The sequence below is a fragment of the Megalops cyprinoides genome, chromosome 17, assembly GCF_013368585.1.
Source record: "Megalops cyprinoides isolate fMegCyp1 chromosome 17, fMegCyp1.pri, whole genome shotgun sequence".
NCBI classification, from domain to species: Eukaryota; Metazoa; Chordata; class Actinopteri; order Elopiformes; family Megalopidae; genus Megalops; species Megalops cyprinoides.
This window is the reverse complement of record NC_050599.1, coordinates 29,475,881-29,497,561: the sequence shown is the minus strand read 5'-3', so window position 1 is coordinate 29,497,561 and position 21,681 is coordinate 29,475,881. Positions and strand designations below refer to the sequence as shown.

General features: G+C 41.4%; 1 pseudogene; it reads right to left on the bottom strand.

Moving 5' to 3' along the window:
* The window catches only part of LOC118791864, a 68,433-nt pseudogene extending 47,076 nt beyond the window's left edge, over window positions 1–21,357 (bottom strand).
* Between the last annotated feature and the right edge of the window lie 324 nt (window positions 21,358–21,681).

Genomic DNA, 21,681 nt, shown 5'->3' with positions numbered 1-21,681 from the left:
TGCCTCAACTACATGACCTGACAACCTATTCCATGTATTGATAACTCTTTGTGTAAAATAGTACTTCCTTACATCAGTGCAGAACTTACTCTTCACTAGTTTCCATTTATGTCCCCTTGTTCTACAGACTGAACTCACCCTAAATAAATCTATTATAGTTAACCTTATTGAATCATTTTATAAATTTAAAAACCTCTATTAGATCACCCCTAAGTCTCCTCTTGCTAAGTCTAGATAGGTTAAGTAACTTGAGTCTTTCCTCTTAGCTTTTATATTTCATGCCAGGAAATAATTTAGTTGCCCTTCTTTGAACTTTTTCAAGAGCCTCAATATCTTTCTTATAGTGCGGTGCCCAGAACTGCACACAATATTCCAAGTGAGGTCTGGCTAAACCTCTTTAGATTTATAATCAATACTTTTGGTTATATATCCCAACATCCTGTTGGTCTTTTCTACTGCTACAAGCACACTGGTTAGATCCTGTTAAGCTTGGGTCAACTATTACTCCCAAGTTTTTTTTAAAATTGAGCACATTGTAGTTTTTTTCCCCCCATGAAGTAGTCTTGTCTAAGGTTCTTATTTCCCACATGCAAGACATACATTTATCTAAATTGAATGTCATCTGCCAGGTATATGCCCCCTTTTGGATGCTGTTTTGGTCTTCCTGTATTACCTTAGTTGATTCTATACTGTTGGCTAGACCCCCTAGTTTTGTATCATCTGCAGATTTTACTACCTTACTACTAACCTCTGCATCCACATCATTTATGTATATAAGGAATAGCAAAGACCCCATCACTGAACCCTGTGGGACTCCACTTCGCACAGGACCCTGCTCTGATACAATACCTCCCACAGTTTCAGTCTGCTTTCTATTAGACAGCCAACTTCGAACCCACTCAGTGATAGCTCCTGTGATTCCTGCAGATTTCATTTTCACTATGAGCCTCTCATGCGGTACTTTGTCAAATGCCTTTTGAAAGTCCAAATAGATAATATCAAAAGCTTGGTTTGAGTCTAAACACACTGTAGCTTCCTCAAAAAAGTCCAGGAGGTTTATTAAGCATGACCTCCCTCTGCGAAAACCATGCTGGCTGTTATTTAAGAAACCATTTTGTTCAAGTAATAATTCCAAATTGTCCCTAATGATGGATTCCAGTAATTTACATGTGATACAAGTTAAGCTGACGGGCCTATAACTTCCTGGATCAGTCCGGTCACCTTTGTTGTAGATAGGTACTACACTGCCATGTTTCCAGTCATCTGGTATTTCTCCAGTTTTGAGAAATTGTTTAAAAATAACTGTCAGAGGCTTGTAAACTGCTTCCGCTAGTTCCCTGAGAACTCCTGGATATATTCCATCGGGGTCTGCTGCCTTATTTGTTTTAAGTTTTTGGAGTTTATCTAGTACTTCTGCATCATTTAAATCAATTTCCTCCATAAGACTCTGAGAACTGAATGCACCTGAAGGCATATGTAAAAATACTTCACTAGTGAAACTCTCCACAAAGTAACTATTTATGGTATCAGCAATAGCTTTGTTATCATAAACCATAACTCCATCCTTTTGTAGCTCTTATCTCATCTTTAACTATCCTTTTACAACTGTAGTACTGAAAAAAGCTTTTAGACTTGCTCTTTGCATCTAGTGCAATCTGTCTTTCAAAATGGCTTTTAGCTTCCCTTATTTTTTCTTAACTTGAGCTCGCATATCACTGTATTCAATCTTATTACTCTCTGAGCTGTCCAACTTCTATATTTGAAATAATTTCCTTTTTTGTTTCAAACTGTCCCGTAACAACTTATTCATCCACTGTGGATGCTTCTTTTTCAGCTTCACTTTTCTCATCCAGACAATATGCACAATATGCACCACATTTCTTTCACAGTTTTGCCATCTAGAAGAAGTACCCAGTTTATATTCCTTGTATAGTCACGCATCTTAATAAAGTCAGCTCGTCTAAAGTTGAATACTCTAGCATTGGAGAATGCAGAGTTAACTTGCCAAAAAACGTCAAATGTAATTGAACTATGGTCACTTATTCCGAGTGGTTCCCCTACCTCAGTACTGCAAATTCTATCAGGATTATTACACAGAACCAGATCTAGAATTGTGTTCTCTCTTGTAGGTTGAGTAACAGACTGTATCAAAAAACAGTCATTTACAACATCTAAACACTCTTCCTCACATTTACCTTGATCTGACACAGCTTCCCAATTAATTGAAGGGTAATTGAAGTCCCCCATTACTATTGTTTCACCCTCCTGACATGCTAGCTTAATATTATCAAAAAGCATACCGTTAACACTGCTGTCTAAGGCTGGTGGCCTATAACATACTCCGACATTCAGACTCTTTACATTTCCCCCCAATATTTTAATCCATATGCCTTCACTAACACCAAGGGGCTCCATTCCTGGAATTTCCTGAATATTAAGATTATCCTTCACATAGAGAGCTATACCCCCTTCTCTTCTATTGGATTTATCTTTTCTTAGCAGCTTGTATCCCTCTATTTTATACTCATCCCCATCCCCTGCACCAAGCCACATCTCTGTGATCCCAACAACATCATAATTACTATTACTCATAACAGTTTCTAGTTCCAAAATTTTATTTTTTATGCTTCTAGCATTTAAAGGAATTTCAGGGTACTGCGTGTATATTTCTTGTCTTTCCTTTCCACCCCCAGCTGCTCAAAACGACCTCTATTACAGTGCTGCTCTGACTTATTTGCAATCATGGTTTTCTCATTACAAATAAAATACTTAACCATGGTGTGTTCTATTCCGACAGTCTGTCTATCCCTACCCATCTCACTGTAAAACCTCCCAGCCCCCCCCAGACCCTAGTTTAAATAACCCTCTGCTACCCTAAGCATAGGCTGGCCCAGTGCAACTGTATCCCTCTGGGTCAGGTGTAACGCGTCCCGCTTGTACAGGTCACCCTTGTTCCAAAATGAGTCCCAGTGCCCCATAAACCTGTACCCCTCTTTCCTACACCAGGTGTGTAGCCACGTGTTAAATCTCCATATAAAGGCTTGCATCCCTTGCTTGCTTGTGGTACCAGTAGAATTCCAGAGAAGACTACCGTGGAGATTCAGCTCCTAATCTTCCCCGCCAGCACAAAAAATTTGTCCTGCAGAACCCCAAACCTACCCCTTCCTATGTCATTGGCTCCAACATGGACCATGACCACTGGATCCTCCCCTGCTCTGGCCAGGAGCTTTTCCGCACGCTCCAGGAGGTCTCCGACCTGGGCACCAGGTAGGCAACAGACAATGCGAGACTCCTTGTCGTGCGAACACATTATGCTATCTACCCCTCTAATGATTGAATCCCCCACTATCACTTATAATGTAAATCACTAACTCCCTTTTCTTGGAGGATGAGGCCGCCTAGGTGCCCTGGGGCTCTTCAGTCCTCCCACTATCAGGATTGTGGGCCAACCCGTCCTGCAGTGGCACAAAAAGGTTGGTCACCGCGACCTCTGGAGATGCCGCCCCTCTTGGAATTGTGCACCCCTTTCTATGCCTACGCCGTACTGTAACCCAGCTCTCTCGCCCTATTTGGTCTGTATCTTCCCCCCTACCCGGCTTTGGTGAGCACACTATCTCCCTATAGGGCGTACTAATCAGTTCCTGGAACTATAACAATTCAGGATTATTGTGGAGTCCAGCTAGTTGGGCCTCAAGGTCAAGAATCTTGGTGCTCTCCTGGTGCTCAGCGAGTCGGCAACGATTGCAGATGAACTCATCCTGGAGGTCTCCCTCCAGAAATCCGATCATCCAGCAACTCATGCAGTTTTGGCCACATTTTTCTCCCCTAACTGAACAGGCTTTCTCTAAATAAAGATTTACTGCCGAGACAGAATTACCAGCTAAAAAAGTGCTAAAAGCACCGAGGTGGCTCAGAACAGTCAAAGGCAGAAATTAAACACAAGAAATGCCACTTAGTCTAGATACAGTAAACTACGCCTACAGTTCAGCAAAAGCAGACGTGCTAACACAACCAGAATCAGGATATTCTAAAAGCAAACGCAGAACGGTAAAAACAAGGTATACAAGCAAACTGGCCGGCTAGCTATACTACTCAACTAGCTAGCTAAAGTATGCTGCCTAGAGATTTAAAGATTTGCTCCTGAGATGGCAAAAAAACACACAAAAAAACCTTGTCGACTAGAATATGTACCAAATTATCTGCATTTACTAACGAGCTAACTCGTTGGCCAACGCTTTGACAGAGGAAAAAAGTGGAAAATTCCCTCTCTGTCCCCTAATGGCAACAAAAGATTCAAATTTAGGAGCAGATCAGACCTACCCTTATTTAATAGCTAGGTTTATTTATTTAATAGCTAGCCCCAATTTTTATTCCGTTTGGATGTAGGAGCAGACAGACCACTGTACAAACACAGCACAAACTCATCAGGCAAGAGCAGTCGACAATGATCATTCTGTGATAAAATTATGTTTATAAAGTAACACAGGGGAAATTAGCGTGTAGTGGGTCATCATCACTATGTTGTTAAAGTGTAACAGTAATGTCAATTTTATCCTGTTTGACTAGAACAGAAAGCAAATAAGACCTTATTATGGCAGAAGTGAACCAAAAATCAATCAAAGAGGATTTAATATAGTTTTGCAATTGCACGGTCACTTATGCTCCCTTTTCAAATAACCCTGCTTCTTTCAGTATCCCCATTTTGATGAGTGTGCAGTTAGCATGTTTGTGTCAGGGCACAGGCACGGACTCAAACGCAGACCAGGCGTACACAGGTTCCAAGTGGTTTATTGAAATCGCAGGGCAAGTTCGTAGTGGTAGAACAGGCAGGGTCAAAAACCAGGAAGTCAGGCAGATCAGGCAACAAAGGCAGGGCAGCAGGCAGGGACGAGGTCAGAAGTCAGGCAGGAATCGGTACAGGAAACAACAACACGAGAACCAAGGTGGGCCCATAACAGAGCAAGCACTGAGACAAACTGGCCATGAAACAGAGTCAAGCAGGGTATATAAAGGGCTCGGCTGACGAGGAGATGGGATGCAGGTGGGCAGGCAGGCCGGTAGAAGCGATCAGGAAATCAGGTGGGCGGGGACAGGGTGGAGAGTGGGGCAGGGCCAGAACACATGGGAACTGTAAACAAAAGCACATGGAAGACACTGACAGACAGGGAGAGCACAAAAACAACAGTTAGGGGGCCAAAGTGCTGACAATTTGTCCTACACATGTAATCAACACAAAAGTTCCTCTGATGTCACCAGCATTCAGCTTTTAAAGCATGTTGTGAAAATTTCTCCAAATGAAGGGAATCCGGAAAATATCTTAATTTTAAGGGCTGTAACTGTTTCATCTCATTTAATTTAAAACGCCACAAATGTTTACAGCTATTTTTATTTACTGTACACTAATCACTTTGTGTATGTTATATTATATGGTGGGGTACTCCTCACATTTCCCCTGAGGCTAGGGTGCTGTGCCTAGGAGTACCTGGGCTTTTTAAAAACTGTTTTTAGTGACCCCAATCTGGGTTTACTGTACAGGAACTGTGCTCAAATTCCACCACAGAGGTTGCCTGGAAACCTCTCAGGGCAGGAGGCGTGGTGACTGAACCCCCAGGTCTTGCAGGCTGCTCTGCCTCTCTCAGCTCTGTTTGCCCAGTGTCAGAGAGAGGAATGTCCCAGGAACAATGGCCTATTGGCCTGGATTCCTACACAGTCACAGTTGTGACTTTAATTTAGTGGCTGTTGTGAAAGCAGCTGCTTTCATTTCCAAGGTTTTTGCCGTGTCATAGCTCAAAAGGCTTTCCCATACTTTGACCCAATGGGCCCATAGAAACACTTGCTTTCACAACGTGAACACCTGGGAAATCACTCTGCATAGACTCAGTGGTAATAAAGAATATTTAGTCACTTTCTTAAACAGAAAATAGCTGGCATGCCATGCATTAAAGCAATGTGTACTGATGTGGCCATGCATTAAAACATTGTGTATTAAGTGTGTTAAAGTAGCTGCACATTAAGGCTGCTGCACATTAAAACATTGCTTCACACACCCAAGTTGACACTATAAAATACAATAAAATGCTTTTAGTTGATTTTAACCCCAACAATCTTTGTAAAGGAATGATATTGCATGCGTAGGCTATTGAATTATTATTGCAATCACATCAAACTTAACAGGAACAAGCTAAATTGTATACATATGGCCACCCTCCAGTTTGTGCTTGGAGCTGGCTGCTTTACTTGTGTTCTGCAGCAAATTATTGTGGAGTCCATTGGCAGTGTTTTCTTTAAATTACAGTGTCCGAAAAATTACAAAGTCCAATACAAAAGTGGAAATTCCAAAAGCAACTCTGTGATGAGTCCAGGGGAATTTTGCTCAGCACCCAGTTGTAACTCTCACTCATGGCTGTGTGTGATCCAGTCAGTAGGTTTTTAAAAGACGGAAAAAAGGGCCAGGGTGGCAAAGGTGAAAAGGAAAGGCTGGGGAATAAGGATCAGCACAGCAGCCTTAAATGCAACGCTGTTATGGATGCTGATCAATAGAAGTTCCTTATTCATGTTTAAAATGTTGAGGGACAGAGAATTTTCAATGTTCATTTTTAGAGTAATGTGACATTTATAGGTTAATAGTGAATAAACTCAGTAAAAAAACCTCCTTTCCTCACAGCAAAGTATAACAAAGGAACATTATATAGCTATACCAATTTATAAAGGGATTACTTTATTAAAGAAGTTAATAATGAGCTAAATAACTCAAATAGTATGAATAAATAGTATGACACATGCCATACTAAAAGGATATATTGTCAGGGAGCTAAGGCAAGGACTCAATCGCAGACCAAAAGTGCGTCGGTTTCCGGGCAGATTTAATGAAATCACAAGGCAGATCGTAAACCAGTTCACAGGCAGGGTCTAAACCAGAGAGGCAGTCCTAGGGAAAATCCAGGTACGGGAAAGTCGGAACAGGCAGGGTCGGACAACGGGCAGGCAGAGAGATCGGGCGAACAAAACAGAGCGGCAGGCAAAAACAGATCAAAAACAGGCAGGTCGAAATCGGGAAACAGTAACAGACGAAAACCGGCGGGGACGAAACAGTTGGAAAATACTGCTACGAACTAGCAACAATCACACAACAAACAGGGTATATATAGGGAGAGTCTGATGAGAGGATGAGATGCAGGTGTGCAGGTAATCAGGCGGAGACAGGGCGGAGAGCAGGGCAGGGCTGAAACACAAGGGGAAAAACAAAAGCACATGGGAAAAAACAAAAACACAACGGCTAGGGGGCGGGAGCACTGACATATATATTGAGTAATATCTTGTTCAGCCAAAAAATATATTTCAAATACAATTAAAATATATAAATGCAAATCAGAATTATACTGAAATACACAAAAATAATTTACATATTTTAAATATATTGATTAAACTGAGAATATATTCATAAACATATATTTTAATATTTCTTGCATGGGTATTCACAGAACCTAGCTGCTAGTCTATTCTCATATATGTAATGTCTACATAAGATTCACAGTTCAATTTTGTCAATGTTTTTATATGTGTTGATAACATTACAGGTATAAAGCCTTAACTATGGTTAAATTTACATTAAAAAGATTTATTTGCTTAGCAAACAACTTTTAAACACCTCCATTTAAACAGATGGAATTACTGAAACAATCCAGCTAACATAGACAATCCGCCACATGGGAATCAACCCTGCAATCTTAAAACTAAAACCCCAGCTTCTCAGCCACAGCTCCACCTTGCTGCCAACATTGCTCATACCTGAACACAACACAGAAGGATAAGGAGCAATGTGTGAGAATGACCAAAAATGTATTTTATATTTCAGATTTTCTCTTTCCAGTCACAGCTTTGCAGCATGCCTTCAGGTAGCTACTGGGTGTGCATGCTTCCACCTGGCTAAACATAAATAAATAAATTTTTGTGTTTGTATTTTCGTCGTATTGGTAGTGAAGACTACCAACGACAATGTAAAAAACTGCATAACCTGGATCTCACTGTTTGCCAGCTCTATATTTTCTGCACTGGAGTGTCCACAGTCTACAGGGACTTCAAACACATGACTAAGTTCCATAGTGAGATGCAGTTGTGGATTTCTCAGGTTGAAAATCAACATCTGTGTCTTGGAAAAACAGGAAGCAGTGAGTGATGTTTGATGTCTGCTGGTGTCTTTGCAGTTCACATTTTTACAGTGGTGTGAAGTAGTTGCTTTACATGCTGGAGCTTGGGAGCTGGGGCTCAGCTGGAGTGCTGAACTAATTCACAAATCACTGCCTGACCATAGTGCAGTAAAACTGTCAAAACCTCCACAGGCATCCCCAGCAAAGGCCAGTGTACTCCCACTTGTGATGGCATGGCACAGCTGCCCTCACAACAGGATTTTAGCTTCTCTCTCATAGCAGTAAGGGTCCCAGAACAGACACAACTAGCATCCTCACAGGACAACATACCTTGTCCATGGCTGGGGGTGATCCCAGACCAGCAACCACCGTCGTCCTCATAGGATCACATAACTCTGCCCCTTGGCTGAGGTGGAGCCGTCAAACTGCATACAGGCGCCTCTTTATTTACAGACATTTCAACTGTTACCAATTACAATCAACTATACCATTCAAGCTGATGAAACACAAACTCTTGCAATAGTAAAATCCAGTCCTTTTTAACATGAGCTGTGCTGCTGTAACGTCAACAAATGATCACGTTCATTAGATACTGTTTTGCTGAACATGAAACAGAATGAATGCATCTCTTAAATGATTTGACAGAACTGTACAATCAATGGCCTCTTATAAGGCAGCACAAAAAAGTCATACAACAGTTTGTTTTACGCCATTAACGCTGGTTTTCCAGCAAGCCCCTAAAAGCCTTACTAGGTCCTGGCCTCGTAATACAACGCCTCCTGAACTGCCAAGAAGAAACATTGTAATGAAGAAAATGTGAGAGATTTTTTGTGGTCACCAGCAAAAAGCCTTTCATTTCCAAATGCTCCACTTCTAAGTGAATGGACTGCCAAGTGGTAAAATTACAGGCTTTTAAAGTCATTCATAACACGCAAGTTAAAAATAACAAAGACGCAAGTGTATATTTGGCAGCGTTTGTCTGTATAATTTAAATAAGTGCATGCAAATTGGCAGTGCTTTTTTGTGTGTACATACAGACCTACAGTGGTAGTGTTACTGTAATTAATACAATTGCTTATGACTTTAACAATGTTAATTTTTCATCTTACACAACAGTTGCTCTAATATGTTTTGAAGAGGCCTCATTAAGACAAACATTTGTGCTTTCCTGAGACAGAGCTAAATGGAAGGTCAGTAATCTTTCAGAATGACTCAGCAGGACTCTAATGTACACCTTAGAGTAAGGAAGTCATTATTGGACTTTTCTGAGTAATTATTAATTAGGTCTGCTGAGAAAATGGCCACTATGTTGGATGTTTGGTCTTTGAAATTGAAGCATAGCAGCTGAAATGCAAATGAAATGATGTGATGTCACAGTGGCTGCTGTAGAGGCTTATGCCTGAATTCTTTTCCCACTGAGGGTGTGGGACGTTTCACCTGACACTCCACGGACTGCAGCAACTACTCTACCCAGATCTATAATTTTGGACAGCTACCTTGCTGTTTTGAATGGTTTGGACTGCGATACAGCACTTATTCAGAGACACAACAGTCCGTATTCCTTTTCAGTGACAGTGAAACAGAGCTGAGAGTCCTAGATCTAAATCAGTGCAACCCCAGTTGTGTCTTTATATCCTGGTGTCTACATATATACATTTATTACATGTGAATTTGTGAATAAAATTGTTATTTTATTAATTTTATTTTGTTCTTTAATTTAATTGTTATTTAATTAGTGTAGCTGACCAAAGGTCAAGAACACTACTGTTTTTGTGTGGCTTATTAGTAGTGTGGTTGCCTGAAGGTGTGCTTACTGATTTTTAAAACATGTAAACATTTAAACATCTGGGTCAAAGAACAGGTAAGACGACGGCGGACTACGTCCGAACTGTGTCCTTACTACTCGCTCGCATACTCAATAGTACGTACTACAGTAACGGCCAGGTAGTACGTACTTAACCGAAGTTAGTGCATACTGAATATTCAGATGCAGCCTTTGAGATATCCCCTCACTCTGACCAGTTTAACATTTGATATTTAAATTGTTGCAATGGAGTCAATCAGAGACAGCTGGTGTCAAGTGACAGTTAATTTGAAATGTTCTCAAGCAACCAATCAGGCACAGGTGTGCATAGCTGTTGACAGAAAGAATGAGAAAGATATTCTATTCCCGGCTTTGAACAGTATATTTTTTACGCAGACGTATGTCGTTTTTTAAACAGCCCTTCGGGCAACCACACTAACTAGATTTCTGTGTATTTCCTGTGAGGAAATGTGGTTGCCTGTTTGCATTATTGACCATACGTGCAAATTTGCATTGGAGTTGCCATCTCCCTCCCCCCTTCCTCTGTGTCTGGTGCTGCAAGGAGACAGAGGAATGTGTGCACTTGACTTAGAGCGACAGCTGAACACGTAAATATTTCAGATCATAACTCAAAAACCATTCATCACAGAGCTGAACCAAATGCATCGTGAGAATCTGCATAAAAGTACAAGCACACCAATGGTGAACGAGCCGGTTGATTTAGCATTGGTTTGGTGTCTGTAGCATGAATGGTTTAGGCGGAGTTAGAGCTATAATAATAATAATAATAATAATAATAATAAATGTATCCTCAAGCGGCGATTACGGGGTCCAAGCAGATCAGCCGAAAATTGAAAGGGTGATGGCTGCCATTGTTTCTGAGTCATCAACTTGTCCTTGAAGACTTTATCAGGACCTTTGACCAAGATGCAGTATACAAAATTCTAACTTTGTAAGGGAATTGGGTTAGGAGATATGGCCAATTCTTTGCTATAGTGCCACCCATTCATGGATTTACACCAAACTTTGTAAATATACTGAACTAAACTAAACTATTGTCCTATAGATATCAGTTCTCATGTAAATGTGACATGTAATGTAAATGTTAAATAGGTCTTTTTTACCATTGTGAAATACATGTATTATATGCAAGAATGTTTGCCATTACAAGAACCCAAATGATTTTTGCCACCTCAGGTCAGTGAAAGATGTCTAGAGTCTAGGTGTCTGGGTCAATGAATGTTGATCTTGGTGTAGCCGTTTGGACTGTAGCAAAGTGTAGTTTTTGACTGGGGGAGTGGTGGAAAGTAAATTGTAATTTTCGTACAGATTGCTATTTGACACATCCAAAACAGTCATGCAAAGTTTCATGATGATAGTCATAGTTGAGTCAGTATAAGTGCTGCTGAAATTTGATTGGCTGATGGCGGCCATCTTGTTTGTGCTATCAACTTGTACTTAAAGACTTTATGAGGACCTTTGACCAAGACACAGCATTCAACATTTCATGTTGATCAAGTTGATTTTTGGAGTTATGACCATTTGTTTGCTGTAGCGCCACCTATGGACGGATTTATACCAAATTTGGTAGGATTGAGTCTAATGGACTGTAGATGAGAGATCTCAAGTTTGGTGACGATTGGCCATTGCATTCAGGAGTTATTACGCATTATATAAATATAGGTCATGCCCACATACCTCATTGGTTCACTGCGTCCACATCATTTAACGTAGCAACTTTCTTTATACTGACATTAAAGATCTTGGTCTGAAGATGCTGTGTACCAAATTTGGTGCAAATCGGACAAACCATCTAAGAGGAGATAGATTTTAAAGGTTTTACATAAAATACAAAATGACGGAAAATATGGCGCATCATTTTGGTCCAAGAGGCTTTTTTGTTCATGTGGAGCCAGGGAATCAGGGGGAAAAAGAATTTTGACTCTAGGCCAAACGGTTCAACAGTTATAGGCCAAAATACATTGTTGCTTCCTATAGCGCCACCATCTGGCCGATCGGGATCATTTTTCTAACGTTAGTAGTGAGTGATGATAGGAACCTACCTGCCAAGTTTCATGATGATAGGTCATAGTTAAGTCAGTTTAAGGGCTGCTGAAATTTGATTGGCTGATAGCGGCTGTCTTGTTGAAGCTATCAACTTATACTTGTAGATTTTCATAGGAGCCCTGGCCAACATGCAGTATGCAAAACTTGTCCTTTGAGACATTATTAGGACCTTTGACCAAGACACAGCGTGCAAAATTTGAACTTGATTGGGCAAGACCTTTAGGAGTTATGACCATTTATTTGCTATAGTGCCACCTATGGACGGATTTACCCCAAATTTGGTAGGCTCGACTCACCTGTACATAAGGGATCTCAAGTTTGGTGATGATTGGACCTTGTATTCAGGAGTTATAGCTCATTATATAAATAGAGGCCACACCCACCAAATTCATTTTCCTACTGCGGCCACATCTTTTAACGTAGCAACTTTCTTTATATAATATTCAAAGATCTTGGTCTGAAGATGCATTCATGCATGGGATGCATGGGATGCCTAGACTTTTTAATGTCATTATACATTAACAACAGCAGATAGCGGCGTTTATCTGAGATTGTTCAGTGGTATTGGAAATCCCAGTAGACTAGTTTATTTTTATTTTTATTTAAATAACTTATTCATTTGAAAATGTGATTACATTTTATTTTTATTTTAATGTGATAATTTAATTTAAAAGATAGCATATCTTGTTTTAGTCAGTGTGTTTTATGGGGGGTCTTTTCTAATCAGGGACATGTTAGTATAATCAGCTAATATGGTATGTTCTCTGTCATTTTTCCTACGATTTTGGATTTTTTTAACTACCCAGAAATTGCACTCCTTCAACAGCATTGGCACTTCTTACTGCAATGTCCCAAGAAGGCACACTGCATTTTATGGCACTGCTTATGTTTAAACTTGACATATATGTAGTGGGGGCAGTATGGTGGTGCAAATGGGTAGCATTACTCCCTAACAATATGGTTTCAAGTTCGGGGTGCGTCTGCGTTCAGTTTGTACCTTGTACCTCTGTTCATGTGGGTTTCCTCTGAGTATTCTGGTTCTCTGCAACTTTCCAAACACATTCAGGTAATGTCAATTGGACATGCTATTAGGCCCATAGGTGTGAGTGTAAGAGTGGGTGACAAAGTCATAGTTAAATCAGTTTAAGGGCTCCTGAAATTTTATTTGACATTTGACAAACTATCATCATGAAACTCTGCATGATTGTTTTGAATGTGTCAAATAGCAATCTGTATGAAAATTACATGGCAAACTCACTTTATCTTTTCATCCATCTTTGACTCAACTGAAACCAAGGGCCAGACACAGAGTGGACTTTTCTGTCTTTATGTGAATACACCCTGAAGAAAGACACTAAGCTGGCAAATGCGTTTCAAACAATTCCCCAAAATGCCACCTCTACATCACATGATATACAAAAAGAAATTATTGGGCTAATGAGCGAGGTAGTGACCAAAGAAAGTTAGAAAGAAAGAAGTTGGAGATTCATGGTTCACGTTGAAAGCTGGCGACACAAAGGATCCTAAGGAATGCAAAAACATTGCGATTGTCATTCGCTACCTAGATGAGAGCAATGCAGTCCAGGAGAGGTTGTTAGCAATGGTAACCAGTAAAGAATGTGATGCAATAGCACTTACAAATGTAGTCATCACAGAGCTTACAAACGCAAGACTTAGCACAGCAAAAATTCTCTGTCAGGGTTACAATGGAGCAAGCATAATGTCAGGTGAACATGGTGGTGTACAAAAGCTTATGCAGAAAGAGTTGAACCAAGAGGTGCCCAACATTCACTATTTTAACCAACAGTCGCAACTGCTCGTTGTGCACTCTGTGTTTTCAGAGGCTGCAGTCGAGGACTTTTTCAGTGTGTGCAACTGCATGTACAAGTTCATGAGGAAGCCCACTGTAGCTGCCCATTATACAGGTGACACACTGAATACTCGATCAGAGATGGACTGGCCACCTTGTCACTGTATCTGTCATTTTAAAATCATTTGACAGCATTTTTGAGTTGCTCATTGTAATTGAAAGTACTCGATCAGATGGCACAAATATCAGAATTGAAGCTGCTGGCTTAATCAAAGCAATGACAGAGCCAATCTTCAAATTCTTGGCCAGCATGGTTCACAGAATTTTGGGGCTCCAAGATCCTCCAAACAAGCTGCTTCAGGCCAAAGACGCAGACCTGCACACTGGTTGGAAAGTCATTTGGAGTGCCTACGAGTGTGTTGAAACGTTGCGAAAAATTACACAGAATTTGCAGAACTGTGGAGACAAAGCAGAGATATGGACATGTTGATGGGCCATAAGTGAAGATGGATTGTAAGCAAAACATTACAACAGTACACAGTTGAAGGTCCAGTAGGCCAACATGATGAATTAGCGAATACAAAAGGTTGTTTTTCAGCACCGTATATGCTGTGCTTGGAAAGATTAGGAAGCATCTCAGAGAACGCAATGTCAAAAGATGCATTGTATGCACTAGATCCAGGAAGCCACAAACTTTCTGGATGTGGAAAAGGTAAAACCATTGCTGGATTTCTCAAAGACAGAGTTAGTGGAATCAGTTTAGTCAGTGGAATCAGAATAGTTTGTTGCTACAAGCCAAAACCATTGGCAAAGACGAAAGGCGAAAAAATTGACCCTACTGAAATTAGTGCAAAGATTCTCCCATCCTCTCGCAGCCATGCTGCCGGTGCTGACCGCATTGAAACATGGACTCACATTCACACTCTACTGCAAGGTGTGAAAACTCATTCTCCACATTGACCAATGTATTCAGCCAACATTGAAGGAGTGTGTTGCATCCACGGAAAGCCATAATTCAGCTGGCATTCGAGAAGAACCTAACATGGAAATTTTGCCATGAATGGAAGGAGAGGTAGTTTAGGAGGTTCAGTTCAACAACAAGGCACTTGCAGCTCTACTGAATGAAGGTAAGATAATGTTAAGCTGCCTTGACTGGTGCTGTTACCTGAACATGTGTATTGAGAGCATTATTAAGCACATTTCTAATTGTATGTATGTATTAGTATTTGGTATAACGCTAGTTTAGCAATGTGTCTGCACACATTATGGCATTGTGACGTCTTAGTTGGTGGCTATGGCATATCACTATTGAGAAGCAGTCCTTAGTTTAGTGGGTTTTTTTGCACAAAAAGTTTTTTAAGACTTTTTGTGCTCCCCGTGGATTGCAAATGTACCTCTCTGGATTTTCTCCTGGTGCCAGGCCTGCTCCTACACATGACAAATATACAAAAAAATGAGTGTGGTGGTGCTGAATGTGCTGCTTATGCACATTTAAAGCATTTATGCACTGGGACCACATTTTGCATTGGAAGACAATGGCAGAGCAATGGTGTTTGTTTCCATTGTAATCTCTGCTTACTTTAACTTAGCACAGGAAGAGGTAGTCTCTGAGCTTGCTTAAGGGCTACAGTGCTCTGGGTCATATGACAGCTCAGTCTGAGGGCAAATATACCCAGTGTGCCATCTGTGAGACAGGTATTCTATTTTCATACACTTAAAGGTGTATTTACGTAGATAAACTCATCATGATGTGTGGGTAATTATCCAATCTAGGGATAGACCCATAGCTTTCCATGATGGTAATATTTTCCTTTGCGTTGAAGAATTATGTTGTATCCAGGTCTCAAAAAGAATTGAAGCAGCATTATGCTCTGTCTTGTGTTTTCCTTTGTCTGGACAGAAGTAGGCTCACACAGCACATGTCTGCCCCCTCTGCTACTCCCTGTACCATGAGGTGGACTTCTGCAGGTACAGTCTACAGCATGGCATTAAGGTATGCTAGTGCAGTTAATGAAAAGGAGAAATTATCTTCACCTAGTATAATGAGAATAATCATCCACCAACAGCTGATTTCGCATTATAAAATGAGTACATGATGCTTGAAGCTAATGCTAATTCAACATTAGGTGTAATAAAAGGAAAAAAGTAATCATCTGCTAATAGTGGATCCTTAAATAAAATTGGCATGACAGCTCATCAAAACAGTCTCAGGCTGTTCTCTGCTTCTCCTGCCACACCTGCAAAATAAATTACATCGAAATATCAAAATAAATTGCTCTCTGACATGCTTGAGTTATTTCACTTTGCAAACCATTCATGACTGATGTCAATTACAATTGATTTCCACAATCCTAATTACCTTCTTATGGGTAATACAATGCCACCCATCATTGTGTACTAAACTCAGTATTTGGTCCTTACTTCTCTGTGGCTGTGAGGGAAATTTCAGAATAACCACAAGACCGCAGGACTCAGCACACCTTTCCAGCAATAACAGCGATGGATTTTAGACTTAGTGTACTCTAACAGATTTAAAGAGGTTCAAATTGCTCTCAGAGCTTTTGAAATAACAAATCTTGTCACTTGGTTGAAGGGGACCTGCAATGCTCCCTCTGTCTACATCAGTGCTGTCTTTCTGATCTGCATGGGTGAGTGACCTTCCTCCTCATACAGCCCCATGCATGGGAGAGGGTGCAAGAGGATTGTTACAGTTGTGTAACTGTTCATGCCGCCCTTCCCCCAACAACAGTCCTTTCTCAGAGGAATGGAAATGATTAGCTTTGTAATCACAAGCTTTGGGAAAATCTTTGAAAGCAGATTGGTGCTCTTTACACCACCGTGCTGCACTCTTTCAGCGGGCTGCCCCAGCCTACTCCCATGACACACCACTTTGGGCACTACAGCATTACATAGGGATCTCCTCTGAAAAATGCGACTGCTGTGCACCTTATGCAGGGCTGTCCTCCACCCTGATCCCGCCATTGGGGCTGCGGGGTCTCTAATCCTAGCTGTGACATAAAGCAGATTGCCTCTGATTGTGTAACTGATAACTAAACTCAAATGCTTGAAGGCTAATGAGGCTGTGTTGTGAAAAGGCTGCAAACTAAATGCATTGTACAAGCCATTTCTTCCAAACTACTGTTGCATACAGGACCTCTGCAGGTAATTGACACCACCCGACAAGTTTCATTTGGAATCGACTCAGTTGACACAGACTGCTCTAGTCTGACTGTGCTGCGCACAACCACACAGTGCAAAATAGCATGCTATATCATGAATTCACATTAATCACATTAGCTTTCCCAAAGTCATGTACTCTGAGAAACATCTAAGCATGTTTGTTACTCCTCTCATATGTATAGCCTGATGAGAGAGAGATGGGGGGAGGGGTAGAAGGAGAGAGGGAAAGAGAGAGACCCTTTGTGCTGGTAACACAGCAAGTGTTGGTGGGTGTACAGTGCTCTCTGAGATGGTCATGCATGGCTGGCATACGCTCAGTTGCAACAGAAAACATTATGTAACTGAAACATTTGCAGGGTTTCTTAGCTTACTCAGTATTTCCATCCATTTTTCAAATAAAAAGTGAGAAGAATCACTTTGGCGCTCCCTGCTCTCCAGTTCAGATATGTGAGACAGCATGTTAAGATGTCGTCTGTCAGTCTCGTTTGTCAGTCTACTGTCACTTCCAGGATGGGAATGTTGCTAGTGTGTACCCTATTGTTGAGACTGTTGACCAGACTGTCACTACTTCAGTGAACACCCTCATCAATGCCTTCTGCCATCTAGTTGTAAAGGAAGGTACTGTTGTTACCCACTTAGTCTGTCTCTAAGCCCCTGAGTGAGTCAGTGAGGCAGAGTGTTAGTGGGAAAGTAAGATAGTGAATGAGTGATTGAGTCTGTGAGGGAGTGAGTCAAAGAAAGGGTGTAGGGAACATAATCTCTGGTATTTCATTTAGTAGAAATGATCATTCACACAGAAATGTGTGTGAGTCAGAAGAACTCATAGCCCCCATGCTAAATGCTCTGCTCCATGCCTGTGGCAGGTGTGGTGAGTTTATCTCTGTGCAATAGGCCTTGCATCCTGCTGCACGGATCCCATTTCTCTGCCTCTTCTGTTTTACAGTGAACTACAAATGCAAGACTGCATGTAGGGCCCTACACTGAAGGCTCTCAGCTTTCATCCTCCCTCTGTGACTCAGCAAAAAGGTCCAGCTCACTTCTCTCTCAGCTTCATGGTTCAATGCTATAGTTATTCCAGTGATTAAAATGCACTGCGTCTATGCAGCAGGGTGACCACTATTGCACAAAAATATCAAAATTCACTTGTGTAATCTTTTTTTGTCTTGTTTTGATATCTTTTACATGTTATGAAGATAACTGTAAGAAAAAAAATCTTGTGTTTGTAAAATGTGGCTGAAAAAATAAATGAAAATATACGAAATCCGAAATGTCGATTGAAGTAGCAGCATGCTAATATCAGAGGCATTCTTACCATGGCTAGCAGCGCTGTGCCACATGATGCTCTGGCTGGAAAAAACACGTGGTCATTGACCTTGTAACACAGGCAGCATACCTTCCGGGAGAGTAGAGAATGCTTTATTTTTGCTGTGTCTGTGTGTGTAGGGGGGAGTGTTACTGACACACCCCCTCAGCAGAACACCTGTGAGCACTACTCTGACCCAAAGCAGTGTTTTATGGCAACCACCCACAGTATTAAAAGGTATATTTTAAGAAAATAGGGTCAAAACAATTCTAATAGATTATCTAAAGAGGGCAGCTTGTATTGTGCTGTATATCGAGAGTCATATGAGCTGTATATACTATTTGTGGGAAAGTGGCGCACCTTAAGTCATGAGTCAGAGTTACTCCTTTCCCCACTTCTAAAAATGCACATGTTGATAAAGAGGAGAAAAATGTATTATTTTTGTGATCAAATGTTTTTCTGTTTTTTAACAAATATCAATAGACATCAATACAATGTTTAGTACAAACAAAACATCCCATTCCCTGCCACCGAATGAACCAACAATGGTGATTCCTCATTTACAAAATAATATAAACATATATATATATATATATATATATATATATATATATATATATATATATATATATATATAACTAAAAAAAAATTCACAGTTCAGTATGCATCAGAAAGTTGTAGATTTTACATATTTGAAATATCAATATCATTGTAGTATTCATATGGATGTTGTATATGGAATAAGAAATCTCAAAATTATAGCTGCATCAGTAAGAGAGACTTCACTAATGTAACAGCTTTTTCCCAAGCAACTAGTTTTTCTTTTTGCACCATGAATGTGAGCTGTTGACCGCTCCATATACATTTACATTTATTCATTTGGCAGACGCCTTTATCCAAAGTAACTTACATAGGTTACAGTTCTTTACAATGTTATCCATTTATACAGCTGGATATTTACTGAGGCAATTGTGGGTTAAGTACCTTGCCCAAGGGTACAGCAGCAGTGTCCCAGCGGGGATCAAACCTTTCGGTTACGAGTCCTGCTCCTTAACCACTATGCTACACTGCCGCCGCATATAAATGATGTCTAGTAATGTCAACATCCATTGAGTCCCAGGGAGTGCGTGAGGTGGCTCCCAGTGGAATATCAGTAACTTTTTTGCAGCAGTAAGGGCAGCTAGCCAGTTTCTTTTTTGATCAAGTGTCTACTTTAGAGTGGAGTCATCACTGAGTAACAAAATTGAAGGGGAACAAGGGATCAAGGTTCAAGGTTCTATATTTGTCATTCGACATGTTAAAAACACAAAGAACGAAAACTGTTTCCCAGGACCAGCGTTTAAAATAGATAATAATAAATAGATAAATAACCTAAGCAAAAAAAAAAAATCGAAACCTAAAATCATATAATAACTAAAACACATTATTAAAAAACAAGCAGCGTTTTGGGATAAAGTGCAGTAGTGCAGAGGACAACTTATGGCACCGAGTTCATGAGCCTCACAGCCTCAGGGAAGAAGCTGCACATCAGCCTTGTTGTCTGAGCTCTGAGGCTACCCAGCCTTCTGCCTGAGGGGAGGAGGGTGAACAGTTCATGGGCTGGGTGGGTGGGGTCCATCATCATGTTCGTTGCTCTGGTTCTGCATCTGCTGTTGTAAATGTCCTCCAAAGAAGGGAGGCTGCTGTTGGTCATTTTTGAGCAGATTTGCAGCGCCTTCTTGTCAGCCACAGAGCAGTTGCCGTACCAGACAGTTACAGAGGTTGTCAGGATGCTCTTCACCACACACCGGTAAAAGGAAGTCAGCACAGCAGCACTGAGGCCGGCCTGCTTCAGCTTTCTCATAAAATACAGGCGTTGGTGAGCCTTCTTAATGATGCTGGCTGTGTTTGTGGCCCATGTAAGGTCATTGGATATATGCAGACCCAAGTATTTGGCTGTGCTCACCAGCTCCACAGCTTCTCCTCCAATGAAAAGGGGAGGAGGGACTGTAAACCTGGTGCTGTGGGAGGAGTTGGATGACTCGAAGCGGGCATAGAAGGTATTCAGAGCATCAGGCAGTGATGGATCTCAAGGACAATCAGCATCCCTCCTTTTGTAATCCGTGATGCTCTTTATACCCTTCCACATGCTTCGGGGGTCATTGGTGGCAAAATGACCCTGTATCCTTTGGGCATAGGTCACCTTTGCCCTTTTGATGGCTACATCCAGTTTCCTCCTTGCTGCTCTCAGTGTCACTGGATCTCCAGACTGGAAGGCTGAGTCCCATACCCTTAAAAGAGACTGCACCTCTCCATTTAGCCAGGGTTTCTGGCTAGGACGGATGGTTATCTCCCTTTTTATGGTGACATCATCAATACACTTGCTGATGTATCCACACACAGATGAAGCATAGTCTTCCAGATCCACCCTGCCCTCGTGGGTTGCTGCTTCTCTGAATACCTGCCAGTTGGTGCACTCGAAACAGTCCTGGAGCATAAAAATGGCTCCAATAGACCACACAGTGATGGTCTTCCGTGTGGGCTTGTTGTCTTTGAGCACAGGACGATGTGTGGGAACCAGCAGGAGGGAGGTGTGGTTAGAGAAGCCGAGGTGGGGGTGGGACACCACCGTGTAAACGTGGTCCACCATGCTATTGCCCCTGGTCGCTATGGAAACATGCTGGAGAAAGCATGGCAAAATGTCCGTGAGTTTAGCCTGGTTAAAGTCCCCTGCTACCAGGATGAAAGCTTCCGGGTGTTTTGTCTGGAGCTCACAGATGATGTAATCATGTAGCTCCCTGAGTGCCATGCTAATGTTAGCGCTCGGGGGGATGTAAACAGCTACCATATACACAACTGTGAACTCCCAGGGCAGGTAAAACGGACGGCATTTCAGCGATAAATACTCTACTGACTCAGAACAATGGCTGCTCACTGGACTGCAGTTTGTGCACCAGCGCTTGTTGATGTAAATACAGAGTCCTCCTCCACGAGTTTTCCCCGACAGGTGGTTTTGGTCCACTCGGAAGAGTAGTAGCCCCTCGATCTGGTAAGCTGAGTCCGGCATGTTGTTGTTAAGCCATGTCTCCGTCAGGAAAAATACACAGCAGTTCCGCATCTCTCTGTAGGTGCTCAATCAGAGTCACATTAGGTCCATCTTATTGTCCAACGATTGGACATTTGCCAGAAAGAGTGTCGGAAGAGCAAGTCTGCTGTTAGCCTTTAGCCTAGTTAGCCTTTAGCCTAGTTAGCAAAGGGATGGTTTGGCGAAGTATTACAGATAAAGTTGAGCACATTCGAATCCAGAAAACCTTTACTTCTGGGCAATCCTAGAATGTATGAAGGAAAGTACCAGTAGCATCCTGGGAGCACAATGGGCATAGAGGAGTGG